Source organism: Dipteris shenzhenensis, chromosome 3 (assembly GCF_047967505.1).
Source record: "Dipteris shenzhenensis isolate YYH24624 ecotype China chromosome 3, Dip_SZ_1.0, whole genome shotgun sequence".
Taxonomy (NCBI): domain Eukaryota; kingdom Viridiplantae; phylum Streptophyta; class Polypodiopsida; order Gleicheniales; family Dipteridaceae; genus Dipteris; species Dipteris shenzhenensis.
The window spans coordinates 46,474,564-46,492,968 of record NC_141598.1 but is presented as its reverse complement, the minus strand read 5'-3'; the positions used below and the strand labels follow the sequence as shown (position 1 = coordinate 46,492,968).

General features: G+C 48.2%; 1 long non-coding RNA gene across 1 annotated transcript in view; it reads left to right on the top strand.

Moving 5' to 3' along the window:
* Positions 1–18,405, top strand: part of LOC147903893 (uncharacterized) — a 50,371-nt gene that overhangs the window by 14,568 nt on the left and 17,398 nt on the right. The window contains exon 2 of the long non-coding RNA XR_015540539.1: positions 7,914–7,983. This is a non-coding gene — a long non-coding RNA (uncharacterized LOC147903893). The remainder of the gene's footprint in view (positions 1–7,913; positions 7,984–18,405) is intronic.

The following is an 18,405-nucleotide window of genomic DNA, read 5'->3' as shown; positions in this document are numbered from 1 at the left end:
CTCTGGAGAGGCCATCCTCACCTGGGCATTTCTGCCCATCAATAGTGCTCACCGCATCCTGCATCTCTGCCACGGTGAAAGGGGCGAGAAGGGAATCACTCATGCTAGGCTGCACGAGCAGCGGTGTAAACCTCCACACCTCCTCCTTGCATAGGCGGCCACGAGGGTCTGGGGGCTTCTGCTGGAACAGGGATCTGTAGAAATCTGTCGCCAAGTCCCGGACCTCGTCTGGATCTGTCCTGACACTACCATCCTGCGCTCTAAGAGATTGGAGCTGTTCCCCTGCTGACCTCTGGCCGTGAGTGCTGAAGAACTCTCTGCACATCCTGTCGCCTTTCCTAGCCCAGAAGGACTTGGAAGCATGAAACGAGAACTCTGAGCGTCGCTGGGTGATCTCCTCTAGCATGGCTCGGGCCCGAACCTCTTGCCGTCTGAGCTCCTCAGAGAGCCTGGAGAAGACTGCTGCGTCCGCTGAATCGAGGCGAGATCTTGTCTGAGACCCCTCTCCTTTGCCCACCACTGCTGCCTGACTTGAATCGCCTCATGCTGACAGATGAGACTAGACTCGGCAAGCGCCTGAGCTACCTGTGCTGCCATATCCCCCATGGGGTCCCAATCCTGCTCCCACAGGTCCACTATCCTGCTGCGAACCGCTGCTCTGGAGTAGATGGAGTCTGGGATCCGGCATGAGCGTGGAGGTGAGGAGTGAGAGGCTGAGTCCAGGACTAGGATGACTGGGGCATGGTCTGAGAGTGTCATCCCTGGAACCACTCCTGACTCTCCACCTCTGCCAAGCGCCCAATCGCTGACATAGAAACGGTCCAGCCGCTCCAGAAGTCTGCCTCCCTCCCTCGTGTAACCCCAAGAGAAGTCCAGACTCCTTGTCCATCTGCGAAAGGAAGGCTCCCTCTAGCTGTCCCGACCTCCCACTGCGAACAGGAAGGAGTCCCAATCTGCCTGCTCTGCCTGAGCTATACCGAGGAACTCTGGGCCCCGTCCCTGCTGATCTTCTAGGGTCTCAAGGTTGTTGAAGTCCCCTCCTACAATCCAAGAATCCATCTCTGGCAACAAGTCTGTCAAAGAGCTCCAAAAAGCGGCTCTCCGTCTGAGGTCGGTCGGGGCATAGATATTGAGGATGCCGATACGGGATCCCTCAATATTCAAGCCCACCCAAAGCGCACGTCTTGGGATCAGAGTTCCAAAACCACACACATGCTGAACTAGAGAAGCGTCGATGGAGGTACAGACACCCCCGCTCCTCCCCTGCTCGCCAATCGAAGGTTCCTAGTATAGGTGTGGGAGCGTTCTGTGAGGACCTTCCCACAAATACTGGTCTGAGAAGCCGAAAGCTTGTGTTCCTGCAATAGGAGCACATCTACCCTTCCCACCAAGGCTGGCTGGAGCTCCTGTATGAGCACCATCTTCCTGGGGCCACAGGTTCCTGATGAGTGGAACCCATTGACGTTCCAAGAGATAATGCGTATACTCATGAAGAGGGGAGGTGGGCCACAAACAGATGTCTGCTTGCGGTCGATGTCAAGGTGGTCGGAGGATGTCCAGTGTGCAGACGAAGGCGCTTCTGTGAGGGTTTCGAAGGAGAGGCCGGATCATCGGACCCATCCTCTAAAACCTTCAACAGAGGGGAGAGGCCCTTCGTCCCATGGTGGTAAGCTCTCTCTAACCAGCTCGACGCCTCTACCAGGGAAATACTGTAGAAGCCCGCTACCTCTGAGGTCCTCCACGGGCGGAGCCCTTCCGCGTAGACCCACTCCAGAGGCGGCCGAATAATGACCAAGAGGCAGAATCGTTTGGCGCTGTGGCGCCATCTGAGACGAACGTCCCCCTCCTTCCACTGCTGCTGAAGAAGCTCTGCTGCTCTGCTACTGATCCAGTCGTGCACCTGCTCCTGGGACTGATCTCGTATCGTCTCCCAAACATTTTCATTTGTCCATTGCTCGTTCCCGTCACTGGTGATAGTGAAGGAATAGCTAGGACCATCGTGGGGGGTAAGGACGGACACCTTACCCTCCGCCCCCTTGCGGAGGAAGAAGATGCTGATGTCTAGGCATGCAGGGAAGGAGCCAATACCCGTTGCATCCAGATAATCCCAAGGTCCTGCTCGGTAAAACTCCAAAGGTAGAGCTCTAGGAGCAGCCCTTGGGTGTGGGGACGAGGATGAGGAGTCCGAACCAGAGAGAGGGGTGCTGGCCTTCTGCGGGGAAAGACCTCTCCCCTCCGCCGGGCCAGGAGGGATAGGCGCGGGGGAGGTCTGTGCTGGCTTCGGGGCTGCAGGTGGCTCAGGCGGAGAGGGGGGTTCCCTCTGGATCATGCTCTAGGAAGAGAGGGGAGCGGAAACCATCGGTGGTGGGGGGGATCCTGGAGGGGGTGGAGGTCGGGGGATCGAGGAGGAGGGGGGAGGGGAAGGAGGGCGGGGTGAAGGATGAGGGGGAGGTTGGCTGATCTTCTCCTTCCCTTTCTCCTTCCCCTTACCGGGCTGCTGCTGATTGGTGACCACAGGGGGGGGCTCTTGCTGTAGATGGGAAGGCGTTTTTGGTCCTGCTTTGTTTCCTTTCCGTTTTCTTTTGACCTCAGTCTAGCCTTCCCCTTCGGGAGGGGGTGTCGATGCCTGGTGGGGGGGATCCTGAGTTGTCTGGGTGGGGGCCTTTTGAGGTTCTGTCCTCGTGAAGCGAGGGCAGGAGCGCGCCTGGTGCTCGAAGCCATGGCATCTCAGACACTGATTTGGGCGACCAGTGACCATAATGCGCTGCGTCACCACACCTGTGTCCGTGTCGATCTCGAACTCCGAGGGGATACTCTGCGGATCTAGGACTGCCACTTTGACACGTGGCACCCCTTGGGCTCCCGCCGCATCAACGTAGGTGTCCTGCATGGGCCAGCCAAAGTGCGCCCCCAGGTCCTTGATGATCGGGCGAAGCTCGGTTGCGAGGCCTGGAAAAATGAGGGTAACTGGATGGCGATGAATGCGGAAGCGGGCATCGAAGTCCGCTACACTGAAACTCCTATACCATAACACCATAAGGATGATCTTCCCACCCACAGAAGTAGGGGATCGCTTGACCATATCGCTCGCAGCCTGTGCTGAGGAGAGCTTGAGCCAGAAGATACCACGTCCCATGAGTGCAACCTCCTCAATGTGGCTGTCCTCAAGGTAGAGGGTGGACTGCAACCAGTCCCTGATGTCTGCTCGTGAAGGGGAGTAGCCAATGACTCTCCCATAAACGGATGCCTGGGAGAAGTCCGTGGCGGCCTGCTTCACCAAGGAGACCTGGTGCTCTGTCAGTGTTACACGGTAGGCTGATGGAGGGGGGGGTCCGTCTGAGCCACCGGTTCCGGGCTTGTGGCCGCCATACCGCACCGACAAACTGTGAACGCTCCAAAGTCGGGGGAAAGAGAAGGAAATGGCAGAGACGAAGGAGGGGGGGGAGTGGAGGCGGGGGAGGGAAGAGGGAGGGATGGAGAGGTACGGGGAAGCGGGGGGGGAGAGGTGGTGACGAGGAAGCGGGTGGCGGAGGAAGGAGGAGGAGAGAGGGGGGGGGGCAGCGCAGCGCAGGGATGGGGAGAGGAAGGGGGAAAGGGAGAGGGTGTGGCAGCAGAGCTGAGCACTTCTTTTGCTGGTCGAATTTGCAAAAGTGGCTTTTTCTGGACCTTTTTGCTTCTACCGCCTCCTGGGCCTCTCCTCTTGCAAAGCTACAGCTTTCTGTTGAATTTCGAGTGGTCCCACGCGCTGGTTGACTGGTTTTTCTCAGTTTTGGAGGACTTTCCGGCGATGAAACTTCTCCAGAACCTTCTCAATGCATTCCTCTCTGAAGCACGCTTCTTTTGAGCCCAAGAACTCCCATTTCTTCGCGACAGAAGTGCTTCTTTTTGCATTTTTCAGTGGAATTCTTGCTGGTCGGCTCTTGTAAATGCTCTTTCTTCATGCCTTTGCACTCCTCTTTGGCTGAGAATGCAATTGGGCATTGGCTACTATGTCCTCTTGGCGATTGAGGACTTGGTTCGAGTTTTCAGGGCTTGGTGAGTTGTGATTTTGCTACTGCAATTTCTTTTTGCCATAAGCTATTGGTTGGCCTTGTGTGCCGCCTCTTTCTTGGCTCACAGGTGCCCAGGCAGTGCTACATGAGTCATTCTTTGGTTGGGTACTTTGCTGATTTTATTTTGGAGCTTTGAAAAGCTTTGTGAATGCCATCTGGAAACCACTCAAAGAGAGTGCAGCTGGGGTGCAGTGTGATTGCATCAAGACAGCCAATGGAATTGCACTCGGAAAAGAGAATGCCTTTGGGTTGAGCCTATGGGTTAAGTGCACTTATGTGATGGTGTTCTATGCTTGAAAGCCTTGCGAAGGCTTAGTGAATTGGGGCTGCGTGCTCAGTTGCAGGGAAGGTCTCGCCATCTGGAAACCACTCAAAGGGAGTGCAGCTGGGGTGCAGTGTGATTGCATCTAGACAGCCAATGGAATTGCACTCGGAAAAGAGAATGCCTTTGGGTTGAGCCTATGGGTTAAGTGCACTTATGTGATGGTGTTCTATGCTTGAAAGCCTTGCGAAGGCTTAGTGAATTGGGGCTGCGTGCTCAGTTGCAGGGAAGGTCTCCCAGATGCAACTTGTAATCATTTCACTGTGAAATATAAAGAAATACCGAAAGGGGCACCACGGTGTTTGGGGCCAATCGGGTGCACTTGTCTATGTCTGTTGAGCAGGGACATTCTAGCCTCCATCCCTTTTTCATTGGTTTTGTTTGTGAACAAATGGGTAAATGCCAAATGGTGATCATGCAATGGTTAATGGTTGTGATATATGCTTTGTGAGCGTAAATAAGTGCTGAAGTGATTAAAGGTTTAGTTCCACTACCCGCTGTGAGTGATTAGAGGCCGGTTCCAGCCTGTCTGGACTAAGAGCACAATGGGAGTGAAGCAGGGATGCCTCCTCCCACTGACACTTTTTTGGTTCCATATTGATGAGGTAACAACCTTGTTGACGGTCTTGGAGGTGAAATGTCACTGCTTGCCGACCTGATGATACAAATATTGTTATACGTAGGATGTTATCATCCTCATATCCTCACATTCTAATGTACGACTTTGCTGAACCTTTTCCCATAGAGTAAAATTATATTGCTAAATCTAGGAACAAGCTAGTAAAAATGAAATCCTAATGGATAATAAATAACTCAAAATTAGGGCATGTACTTATGATTTCCAAACAGGTTAACACATATAGTGGGTACACCAAAACCATCCTTAGTGTGATAAAGTTTTGGATTTAATGATACATATGTTTGCATATGATGCATTGTTGTTTAATACACTACATGCACATATTGTGCATGCCATTTGTTGATGTGAGTTATTCGATCCCTTGATGTCTGTCTTTTGGCATTGTGATCTATAGATCAATGCAAATTTCATTTCAGACATACTTGTATTATGATATCAAAAAAGAAAAGCTTAGATGCTCATAGCTTCGGCTGACATCTTTGGGCTGAGACTTCCCATCAGAAGAGAAGAGGAGTTGCTTGACAGTGAGTTGGCTGATGACACAGCGATTTATTTGGTTGCCTCTCCACAGACATTGACTTCTTTCAGGACAGCATTGGATTTATTTTGCTTGGCGGCAGGGGCGCAGATAAATTGGCATAAATCCAATGGCTTTTGGATCAGTGATGAGGACACTCCAGTTTGGGGGCTTGACATAGGCTTCACTTGGGTTCAGAGGGGTGTGCCTATCAGGTATTTGGGCTGCCAGGTCGGCTTGGGTATTTCTACCACGCAGCAGTTTGCTCCCGTGTTGGAGAGCATCAGAAGGAAGCTTCTCTTTTGGAGCTCAGCCAAGCTGGATCTTGCCTCTAGAGTTATGGTGGTCAACCAGGTCCTCTTGGCCACTGCCTGGTTTATTTGTTCATGTTGGTGCCGTTCTAGGGACTGCGTCATTCAGCTCAGAAGACCGATCAGGAACTTTCTCTGGAGTGGGCTTGATAGCACAGCAGATGCCTTAGCCAGAGTGGCTTGGGAGACCCTCATCCTCCCTACACAGGATGGGGGTCTCAATATTATTGATCCAGATTTACAGTGCAGAGCTTTACTTTGCAAGATAGTGGTGCGAGGACTTATGCCAGGACAGGAACCGTGGAAGGACTTTCTTATCAGCAGCATACAGAGGTGCACACCTTCCTCAGGAGGAGACTGGATGAGCAGTGTTAGATGGATCTTCACCTCAGCACACCTCAGATCACCTTCATCCCCTCTCATGGTTGCCATTCTGAAAGCTTGGGCTAGTTTCAGAAGCTCTCTTCGGAGGATTCCTCCTTCCTCCCGGGAAGAGATTGATAGGCAGCCCATCATGTGGAACGACAGTATTTTAGATGATCGTGGCAGACCACTGGGTGCCTCACTCTACATGCAGTGGGCCAAGTGGGAGAGGGGACCTGCTTCTTCTTTGGGATCTTGGAAAGCTTTCCGTAGGCTTCCAGAGGAAACCAAGTCAAGGTTGACAGGACATCTCAGAGGGAGTGCAGGGAGGATCTTGCAGATTGAGACAGCCCTTCCAGAGGCTTGGATAGACACAGATGATATGCCTCTCACTTCCTCCACTTGGGCAGGTACTTTCTCGAGAGGCGGGGTTCCACTTCAGGTCTTAGCCTTCCGAGATGCACAGGAGGATGCTTTGGTTTTCAGTGTCCAGGATGGTGGCAGATTGCTCAGATCTACAGATGATATCTTGCTTGAGTCTGCTTTTCAGCCTATCAGGGTCGTAGGCCTTTTGATGCAGGGATCACATTCAGAGTGGTTCTTAGACCCTGACCCCCAGTTACTCTACACCGGGTCTTGGAGACTTTGGCTCTATGGAGGAGTTCCCATCAGGTATTTACAGTGGGACCCCGGAGAGTGGGAGTGGATTGACGCGGGGCATCGAGAGAAGACCATCCCCTTCTTTCGTTACACGGTCAGTAATGCCAGGAGATTTCAGCTCAGTAGTAGAGGCTGGAGACCCTCCAGAGTTCCTCATTGGGAGACTTTTGGTATTACTGCGGATCAGCAGAGGTACTTCTGGAGGAGGCTCTGGAAATCCCACAGGAATAGAAACATCACTATCTTCTTTTGGCTTTCTATTCATGGAGGGATTGCAGTGAACCTTTGGAGGTCCAGATTCGGAGCCGACCCTACTTGCCCTCGTTGCCTTTCTGCTTCGGAGTCTATTCAGCATTGCTTATGGGATTGCAGACAGGCGAGATTGATTTGGATGGGGATAGCCAGGATCTTCAGTCACTTTGCCCATTCCCCACTTTTTATGACTTGGGGCTCGGTGGCTTGGCTTTCTCTTACAGGACCTCAGGTTTTCTATGAGGGACTTGACTCCTCTCGGGCCATTTCGGTTCGACGTCATCGGGTTGAGTTCTACTCGTTGGATGTGGTTCCACACCGTCCTTTTACAGCTGTACATGCCTCTGTGGATACTTCTTGGGAGATTATAGCGAGCATAGTAGCCTGGCATATCTGGAGAGCCAGATGCACAGAGGCTATGGAGGGTACTCAGGTTCATCCCTCGCACACGCATTGGCTAGTATCTGGACAGACATCGTACACACTCTGATGGCCGTATGGACGGGTATGCAGGGGGACTCCCGTGCAGCCTCAGCTAGGAGGGCTTCTTTCTTCAGGGAATGGAAGGATTCTCCTTTCTTCTCTGAATCTACTACAGGGTTGAGATGGCACTTTCAGCCTGAGCCTTGGTTTCTTTCCACCTCACTCTGAGGGGTTTTTTATTATCCTCATGATTTCATGATGTATTCCGCTTTGAGTTTGCTCTCGCGGGTTTTTGTTCTTACTTAATAGAAGTCTTTTTCATGGAAAAAAAAAAAAAGAAAAGCTTTCATTCTATAATAAACTGATCATGCAGCTTGCAGACTTTTGTTATCGTAAAGTAATCCATCTAAATACAAAAGCAAGAGAGGATGTCATATACAAAGGTAACTTCATGATGTATGATCATGTAAAACCCTAAAGTTAATGCATTCTTTACAAATTATCCAAATTTAAAGAAAAGTAGTATTAGGTTGATTGATGCAAAGTTTTTTAGTGCTCCAATTTATGATTGTTAAGCTATGGAGAAAGAGAAAACCTTTTTTAAAGTGTTTGAATTGAAATTAATCTGCTGCTTTCCCTCATCATAGAGCTGCTCTCCGTCCCTGTTGCCTACTATTTCTCCCCCTCAGACCGCCCCCTCTCAGCCTGCCTGCCCCCTTCAGCCTGCCTCACTGCCACCCAGTTGTACAGATTGTATAGCTGCCACACGGTAGCTCGTACAAAATTGTATAGCCCCATGTAGTCACCCCTTCCGTACCTCTCTTCTGCACCTCACCTCGCTGCACCTTCCCTTTGTACAGAACTGTATGGACATTGCAAAGCTGTACAGAAAATCATACAACTGCACTTCCTCCTCTCAGCCTGCCCATACAATCGTGCCCCCCTTCCTTCTGCCCGTACACTCCCAACCCACCCTTTCTCCCTCTAGTTCTCCTCTAGCATTAGAGCCCCCCCTAGATCCCTTCCCATAGGTTTCTCCCTTCTTAGGGTATCTTTCCCTGACCTTACTTACCTTGGATCTTTTGTAGGCAACAGAAAATTTCTAACAGGTATCAAGTCATCGGATTGGCAACCGATGGCTTCATCATCAGCCAATCATCCTCCCACCCGTACATCAGCCATGAGAACATGTATTTTCTCTGATGATGAGTTGAAGCAGCTCATGATTGATGTAGAAGTAGAGAGTGAAACCACTTTCTTTGCATGCATTCATGGTTCCCATCCTTCCACAAGACTCAGGCTAGAGATTGGTTGGTGGCAGCCCTCCCTCAGACCTTTTAATCGGCTTTTGTCTCCTGGGAAGAGGCTTTTTCAAGGTGGTTTTGATTCTCTCAAGGCTGCCTCAGCAGTGTTAGGGGCTAGTCCTCTGCTCCCATGAGATTATCATATATATCAGACTCTACAAGTATCAGAGACATATACATGCTCCACATATGGAGGCAGCCCCAGTGTAGTGGACTATGTCATGGGATCTCCTACCTTTACCTCACAAAGTCGTATGCCTCTCATGCCAAGAGCACACCACTCACACCTATCCTTTGTCCTGGCAGTACCCCAACCCATACACAACACTGCTACAACCACCTCAACAACATACTACCAATACTAGTTTGATCACCTTCTAGATCACATTTCTAGTAGCTACCTCTCCACTCCCCTAGAGCATATAGAAAGCCAGCCATCCATAGATGTGAAAGCATGCCCTCTTCACTACAATCCAATTCACCACACAACACTTCTTCCCAACATAGCCAGATCCATGGGAGAGCCACTCGAATGGTATGCCCCCTAACATGGTTGCTATGATGAGTAGGCAAAGCACTTAGGCAACACTGACACTCTGAGATCAAACAAGGACGCCTCCACAGAGAACTTATTGGCATGGGGTATTGATGCTCAATGTAGCACAAGAAATGATAGTTCCTTGCCTATCACGAGCAAGAACTCCTAAGCATACCTGTAGTAGTAATTCCAATGACTTTTGGATGGAACTCTCTCTAAAAAGGAGATCACCATGTCCCATGATATCCTATAGACTCATGCAACTTTTGGACCATTATCATTGGCTGCTTGATGGCCAAGGTATATGGGTCAGCTCTTGAGATACATATTAGTGAGTATGTTGAGTGCACATGCATGTGAGCAACCGATCAGGTAGTCTTTAGACAAGATTGATCCACATTAGACCACATCTTCAACCTCATGTTTCTCATATGCATGCCTTTCGACCATGTCTTGCCATAGCAGTATTCACTAGATGCCTCTTTCTTGCACTTGACACAATGAGAGACTCACATGCGACAAAGATATCCTACTAAAAAGAGAATTTTCTCCATCTTAGCAAGGGCAACTTCATCCAGGCACCATGATACCTTTAGGTTCACCTTATCAGGCACCACCTGACATGTCCTCTATGCCCAGACCCACTACATGTCACTTGTTTATTGCACAAAATGTACGGGCTGGTGTTGCTTGGGGTCGTCGATCTTTTGTTGCATGCTCTTTAGTGCATGATGGTACTGGATATTCTTTGCCAATGTGGTAACAACCTCGCTCCTAGACTTCGCAATGAGCGCTTTAAGTCTGTCTACTTCACATTGCATGTTGCCAAAGTCTATCTTGAGCTCGACATGAGTGCTCTTGGAGATACTTACACTCCACAGCCAAGTCAACCTCGGCCAGTTTCAAACCTGATGTCTGCTCCTCGAAGACCATTCTTCTCCTTGAGTTCCTCATTCTTAGCAGCAGCTTGTGGTAGTCAGGCATTCTCCTTTCAAGCACCTCTATCTGAGTCCGAGGTGGCTGGTGTTTCTTGGGGTCGATCTTTTGTTGCATGCTCTTTAGTGCATACTGGTTCTGGATATTCTTCGCCAACATGACAACGACCTTGCTCTTAGAGTTGGCAACGAGTGCTTTAAGTCTGTCTACTTCACATTGTAGGTTGCCAAAGTCTGTCTTGAGCTCGACATAAGTGTGCTACAGCTGGGAATAGTTCTGGACCACATTGTAGACTTTGTTTTTGTTGTCCAGCTGCTCTTGGAGAGACTTACACTCTGCAGAGCCAAGTCAGCCTCGGCTAGTCTCAGACCTGCTGTCCAGACCTGCTGTCCGCTCCTTGAAGAACCAGGTCAACTCCTCACGGTACTGCGTCTGAAGAAAATGGTTATGCTCGAGTAGCTGGGGAGGGATCCTGTGGTTGGCCAAAAAATCTAAGGCCTGGGCCGCGTGCACCATATTTTCCCTAAGAACTTGCCACTTGCTCTTGGTGGTAGTCCAATCCTGGTGATCGTCTTGAGTAAGCATTGGGTCCAAGGAAAATGGCTCGGCACGGGGCACGCTCTATAGAGGCAAGGGAGGTAAGGGCAAGCCAATGATGGTGGTTATCACCCCTTTGCTGCTCAATTTGGCGCTCGCCTTCTGTGAGGGCTCGGCATTGCCTTTGTGCGCTCCAGCCTTCCTTTGCTCCTTTGGTACGGCCTCATCTTCCCGCTGCTCCGGTGTTCCAATGCCTTCTGACCCCGTAGCAAATTCTTGCCCCCCATTCTCAACGTGCCCTTCTTACTATTCCCCTCCGTATTTCCTTCTTTCGTCCCCTTGGAGATGCCCTTATCGTTGTTCTCCTCCAGGTTATCCTGGTTCTGTTGCTTGGAGATGCCTTCATTGATGTCCCCCTCTAGCGTCTTGTCTTGTGCCTCCCTGGTACCCTTATCCAATTGCTCCTGCTCATGTGCCTTCTACTCGGCACCTTTGTCCTCTTGTACTTTTTCCTTGGCACCTTTGTCCTACTCCCTGTCTTCCTTGTTGCTTGGCTTCTATTGGCCGTTGCCCTCTTGTTCTTGCTCCTGTGCTTCCATGTCCTTGTTGCCTTGTTCACCCCCTTCAGGGTGTTCATGGTTTTGGCCCCCTGATGACCTACTCCCCCTGGTCATGACAATACGTTTGGCCATGGCACCCGCCCCGTCATGAGATGGTGTTGCAGCATGCACAGGTGTGGGCCAAGCTCGCAATGCATCTGGCCTTTGTGTACCGTGGGATTCGAATGCCTTCTCAAAGATAGTGAACCAATCCACAGGCAATTGATCCTCAACGCCGTTAGTAGCCGCGCCCCATACTGCCATGGGACATAGCCCACACTCTTCTTCAATCCGATGAACTTGGACAAAGAACTTGCACGTTGTCCTTAGGCTCTCATCGACTATTTTGCTGATGAGGTAACCTTGGGAAGATGAATAGCTATCACCTTCAAAATAGACGTCGCACCGTTTGGCATCAACAAGCTTTCTAGGGTTGCAGCTTAAGCTTGAAGGCCTTCTTCAAAAACCCTGAACTGAGCCGGACGTGAGTGTCGTTAATGATGACGCTGTGGTCCTCCTCATCGTAGGAGTCCGGGATTTCTTCTACCAACGCCTTGTCCCATACCTCTTTCCATGGCAAACTTGCGAACTTCATTAGTCGGTTGGCCTGTAGGATTCTTGTGAGGACGTCATTTGTTGAAGTTCTCAATAGGGTGTGAAGGCGACACACGAGACGAAGTTCTCCTTCTCTGGTGATCAGCACGTTCTCTCCTCTCCTCCATAATCACAAATACTAGAGGATCACGGAAGGGAAGGCTGGACAACACAAAAAATAATCGAGCGCAATGGAAACAAAGGACGACTCTTTCCATGGCAGACTTGCGAACTTCATTAGTCGGTTGGCATGTAGGATTCTTGTGAGGACGTCGTTTGTTGAAGTTCTCAATAGGGTGTGAAGGCGACACACAAGACGAAGTTCTCCTCCTCCTCTGGTGATCAGCACGTTCGATGACGACGAAGATGTGAAAGAAGTAGAAAACATAGAATGCAAATGAAGACGATAACCGAAGTCCCTAACCCAATGTAGCCAAACAGTATCTACAATTGGACGTCCCGTCAGATCAATGGCTGTAGGAGTATCCCTTTCTTTAGTATGATGATTTTGCATTAATGTGCCCACAATGTTAAGACTGCCACCACGTGGCATACAATGCATCGCTTCTACTATCACTAAACAGCTAACTGGCCCATTGTACAACTCGGAGAACAGATGTCCTTGCCAATCTTCTAGTTGAACTGTCCCATTGGGAAAGTAAAAACTGAGAATGCAAATGAAGACGATAATTGGAGTCCCTAACCCAATATAGCCGAACAGAATCTACAACTGGACATCTTGCTAGATCAATGGCTGCATGAGTATCCCATTCTTTAGTATGATGATTTTGCATTAATGTGCCCACAACGTTAAGATTGCCACGTGGTGGCATACGATGCATCTCTTCTACTATCACTAAACAACTAACCGACACTCTAGTTTTTGTGAAATTCACCAAGGCAACTAAGTGGTCTGCATCCGAGTCCTGTCTATCCGAGGAACTCGTTGCTCGATGTGGCTTCACTTATCTCCCATTGTACAACTCGGAGAACACATTCCCTTTAAGTCTTCCAATTGAACTGTCCCATTGGGAAAGACTCTAGCTAACCTGTAGGGACCATTCCATCCCAATTTAAAATTCATTTTGAGAGGGCCCAACTTAGCATTCTAGAGTAATACAAGCTTACCCTTCTTCAAATGCTTAGGCACAATGTGTCTATCATTCCATGTTTTTCTCCTGCGCTATATCACCAACTGTGACCAGGTGGCTTAGCTGATGCAATGGTCCCTTGATTACTTCCGACTCATCCAAGTGATGCTTGGTAGCAATTCGAAGACTCAGAACAATAAATTCTAAGGGAAGAATTGCTTCCAAGCCAAGGGCCATACAAAAGGGTGTAAGGTTGGTAGTGACCTTGTAAGCAGTCCTATAGGTCCACAGAGTAGGATGAAGTTTAGTATCCCATTCACCCTTAGCCGATTGCACTGTCTTAGTGAGGATGAGCTTAAGTGTTTTGTTTGTTGACGTAGCTTCCTCATTTCCATGAGAATAGTAAGTGGTGGAAATTGTATGCATGATTTTGAATTCAGTCTTCAGGGACTATACCACATCACTGACAAGCTACAAAGGGCATCCATATCTGCAGATGATATTCTAAAAAATAAACTTAGCAGTGCCGAGCCGAGTTGTCTCAGAGTGCCTTAGCTTTTGCCCACTTAGCAACATAGTCTTTATGCTGTGTAAACCTGGCTGACTTGAAAGTACCAACAAACCCCATCTCTAAGGCTTCCGATGGACGAGTAGGTTGTAATGGCATAGACTGATTAGCTAATAACCGTCCAGTGCATTGACAGATTAGCAATGCACACACTTAGTTTGAGCATCTTTAAAAAAGGACTCCCACCACAAGCCTGCCTACAAGACTTTTCTAGCGATTAACTCCCCTTGGAAATGTCCTCCTGATGGACCCGAGTGAGCTTCCTGCAACACAATTGCCCACTCGTGTGGCATAACCTATCTGTGAAGAACTCCATTTGCACACTGATGATACAGATGTCCACCAATCAAAGTGTACTTCCTAGCCTTCAAGGCTAGTTGTCTGCGCTTATCCCGAAGCATTGTATCAGGAAACATACCTTTAGATAAATAATCCATTAGCTCGGCATATGTTTGTCCACTGCAAAGAGTTCAACATCCTGTAACTCTGTATTGACTTCTTGTGTATCCTCGGGTGCAGGTAGCCTGGACAAGCAGTCAGCTCCAACATGGCGTTTCTCGGGTTTATGAATGATTTTTAAATTAAACTCATGAAGAAGAAGCATCCAACGAACAAGACGTCCTTGAATTACAGTCTCGTTGATAAGATAGAGCAATGCTTGATGGTCCACATAGAAGAAAAAAGGATTATCGAGTAAATAATGCCTTAGTTTCTGCACACTGAATATCATTCCCAAAGCTTCTCGCTCGGTAGTACTATGATTGGACTCGGTAGGTGCTAGCAATCGAATAGCATAATATACTGGATAATCTAATCGACCATTCGGCTAAGCCAAAATAATCCCTAAGGCATATCCAGAAGCATCTACATGCACATGGAAGACATCCCACCTTGGTTGCTTTAGAATAGAGTAGCCATTGCTTGGTTCTTCAATTCATGGAAAACCACAGTCTGCATTCCACTCAAACTTGGCATCTTTCTTTGTCAACTCATACAAAGGAGCTGCAATCTTGCCAAAGTCTTTGATAAACCGTTAATAGAAACTGATAAACCCCACAAAAGAATGCAATTGAGTTAGATTCTAAGGCTTAGACGTCTACTATATAGCTTTGGTCTTATCTGGTTCAGTTCGTATGCCATCTTGAGAAATGTGACTCAAGTTCCGTCTCATTTACGTGGAAGGTTGGCTCTTGTGACTGTGCCCGCTTCTGTGTTCTCCTTCTTGATTTACCACCCTTCCAAGAATTCTTCACTCCTCTGTTCAGCACTTGCACAACATTTGCACGATTGTCCATCCGGTACTCCTACACATTGTACTAGCACCTTCATGATAGTATAGATGCTTCCACCATCACTAAGCATCTGTAGTCTCCTCTCCACACTCTTTACTACCTGTGTCACACACTCTTGCACCTCACACCAGTGGCCTTAGGCCTCCGGAAGAGATCAGACGTCCCCTTAGACAGTCTATGGCGATCATGGTGGGACACTGTTGGTGCAGTGGCAAGAGTGAATTGGTATTCTAGGGTCCTAGAGAGAGAGGTCTTATGCCTAGTAATTCTCAAACCCTTGAAGGAGCTAGAGAGAGAACTAGGAGGTACTTAAGGAGAGTGGAGAGAAGACTTCCGACAGTCCAAACTTGATACAAGAAGCATTACATGAGATGGAAGTCCACGAAGTCCTCAGGGTGAGCACAAAGTGAATTCCTTGGAGTAGTAGCCAGAGCAAGTAACTTCATTGAAACTCTCATTGATCTAGACTAACAAGATCCTTGGTGGTCAGATTGGGACTCCAAAGAAGAAGAAGTACAAAGCGGAGAGTGGGTGAAAGAGGAAAGTACAAAGGATGAAGGCTCCTAAGGAGCTCATCAAGGTCAAGACAACCCCTCTTCTCCTCTTGCCAATGATGTCTTCATCAACATTCATTTCGACAGTAGTAGTGACTACTTAGTACGAAACTCGACATCTATTTCATCTGTTATGCATAACATCGATCCGTCAAGTCTAGTTTCTATATCCATGACACCTGTGGGTTCTCATTTTGCTCCGATCATGTCCCGACCAGCTAGGCTTCTATTTCCATTATCTCTACCTATTCCTATTACTTATCCATCATACATGGCTTCGACTCCATCTTTCTCTTTCCCAACTGCCCTCACATCATCATTGACCTCCGCATTTCCTATATCCTCACCATCTACTTTCGCAACGGTAGTGCCTGTAGTACATGCAGTACCATCTATTCCCTCTATTCCTACATCAGAAATGACTTCACCATTGTGGTCCTCTGTAGGAGGTGTTGCCTCATTAGCCTCTCCAATGTATTTCTCCGTGACACCCACTTTTAGTATTGCTCCATCGGGAGGCCCAACTCTTGCACTTGCTTCAGCCTCCAGGGTGGGTATGGTGGTTCTCAAACCCGCAAAGAAAGCCAGACTTCTTGAGTTATTCCACAAGTTCCATGTAAAGACTCAAAAGTTCAAAGGCCACCTCCATGAGGATGCGGAAGCTCATGTGAGCAAATTTCTCATGGCATGTAACGCTAAAGATGTGGAGAACGAGCATTTCCTACACATATTTTCGTCATCATTGGAGGATGCAGCTGATATATGGTATAGTTGATTTCTCTTTAACCCTTTCTAGACTTGGACAGACCTAAGGGAGGAATTCTTACGGACGAGAAGTTCGAACATATGATTGTCCAGGAGTTGTCCACTGACACCATGAAGCTTGGTGGAAGTATCTCTAAAATATACACAAGGATGAGGATCCTTGGCCTTGAAGATGTCCGTGCCACCTAATGATGTTGTCATGAAGGGGTGGTTTTTGAAAGCATTACCTACCACCATTGATATAAGGCTAGTTGACAAACTCCCTGAGCATGCCTCACTACAAGACTTCCTGAGGGAAGGAGTGAAGATGGAATGGTCTCAGTTAAGTTTTGCCTCATCACACACTTGGACCACCCATCTTCCAAGAGAGGAGGGCTCAGCTGCATGGCAGCAACTCAAGAAGAAATCAAAGAAGGTCTGAAAGATAGAACAAGGGTGATGGGCCATCACCTTTTGAAGCTCAGATAAGAAGTGTTCTCTGGTGCAACGAGTGCAAGGGTTCTGCCATCATCACTGGGAATGTCCCGCGAAGCGTAAGGTACCCACTTTGACCTCCTTTTGCACATTTTGTGAAATTCATGGACATGATGCCTCCAAGTGTAGGTATCGTAAGGGGTTGAGAAAGCTTTTGCCAGAGTATCCTACTGGGGAACCTCTGGTGGCTACGGCCAACAAAGCCGCACCAACCACTTCGGGGTGAATACCCATATCTCCTGTCCCTATGAAAGCATCTGACCTGTTATGGTGTCTGTGGGACCAACTTCACCAGTTAGTTGAGGTAGATGAAATGAGTGGTTGTGGATCTAGTGAGGGTTGGTGCTGTGGAGGAAAGAAATCATTAATGGAACACTGCTGGTGCTTAGCCTGTGATGGAACTAGATAGGAGGCATGCTAGGCTAGGCGAGATAGCAAGCATAATGAAATGGAAATGGAAAGAAAATGAAATGCTTAGAAAGAAATGAACAACCAAAGGAAAGTACTTACATAACCAAAGAGGCTTGAGGCTTGATTGATTTGACAAGTGAAAGTATAATGCCTTTATAGGATAGGCACACACAGAGTACCAAATGTATATGGGATAACTCCCAATATGACATGTGGCACTCCTAGATATAAAATAGTCTAGAACTTACTTTAGGACTCAATAAAACACACTAGAAGTCACTCAAATTGACTCCATTTCCTCATACCTCCCCATGGAAGAAAGGTGAGGGACTACTGGAATGGAACCAAGAAAGGAACATGACAATAACAGGACTACTAATCTGTGTACCCTATGTAATTTAGAGGCTAAAGTCTAAGCGTGTTCAGAGGGTGATCCAAGCACTCTCATGGCTTGAGACTCAACATGCTCAAAGGCTCATGTCTTAGCATGGCTACATGACCAACTCATAGGTCTAGGCAATACACCAACATCCTGGAGACTCTATCAATGCCAATACATAGCTCCCACAGTACATCCCCCTCCTGGCTCCGGGGACTACTTAGAGACATGGAGCCACACACCATAGATATGAAAAGCAATACATCATTTTAGGAGGACTATCCAAGGCACATAACCTTTATTGACCCAACACACATCATTATTTCAATATTGGGAAACAACCCAGGGCAGAGTACCCAAATACATCAATCTCAAAAAATATACTCATCATCCTCGTGTACCTTTAGAGGGAGAGATAGATTGCGGATTTCAGTGGTAAGTGCTTGTTCCGGAGTGTCGTCCTCATTGCTGGCATCCTGCACCAAGTGGGCATGCTTCTTTGATTGTTGCTTTGCTTGCTTTTGAAAGCAATGATCTTCCAAATGGCCAAGCTTTTTGTAGTAAGTACATTTGAAGGTTTTGAACTTGCTTTTGCCTTTCAAAAGAAGTGTCTGGTCTTCATTGAGTCTTTTTATTGCAGTTGTGTCCTTGTTTACGGCGATCCTTCTCAAGGAGAAGAGCCACCATGTCATCAAAGGTGGTCGTTGCAAGGCGAAGAACTTCCAAGGGTGTTATCAAAACGAGAGACCCCTTCCATACTTTTCATGAGAACCGCCATTTTGTCCTCATCATCTGGTGGACATTTTAAACTAGATAGTTGTTG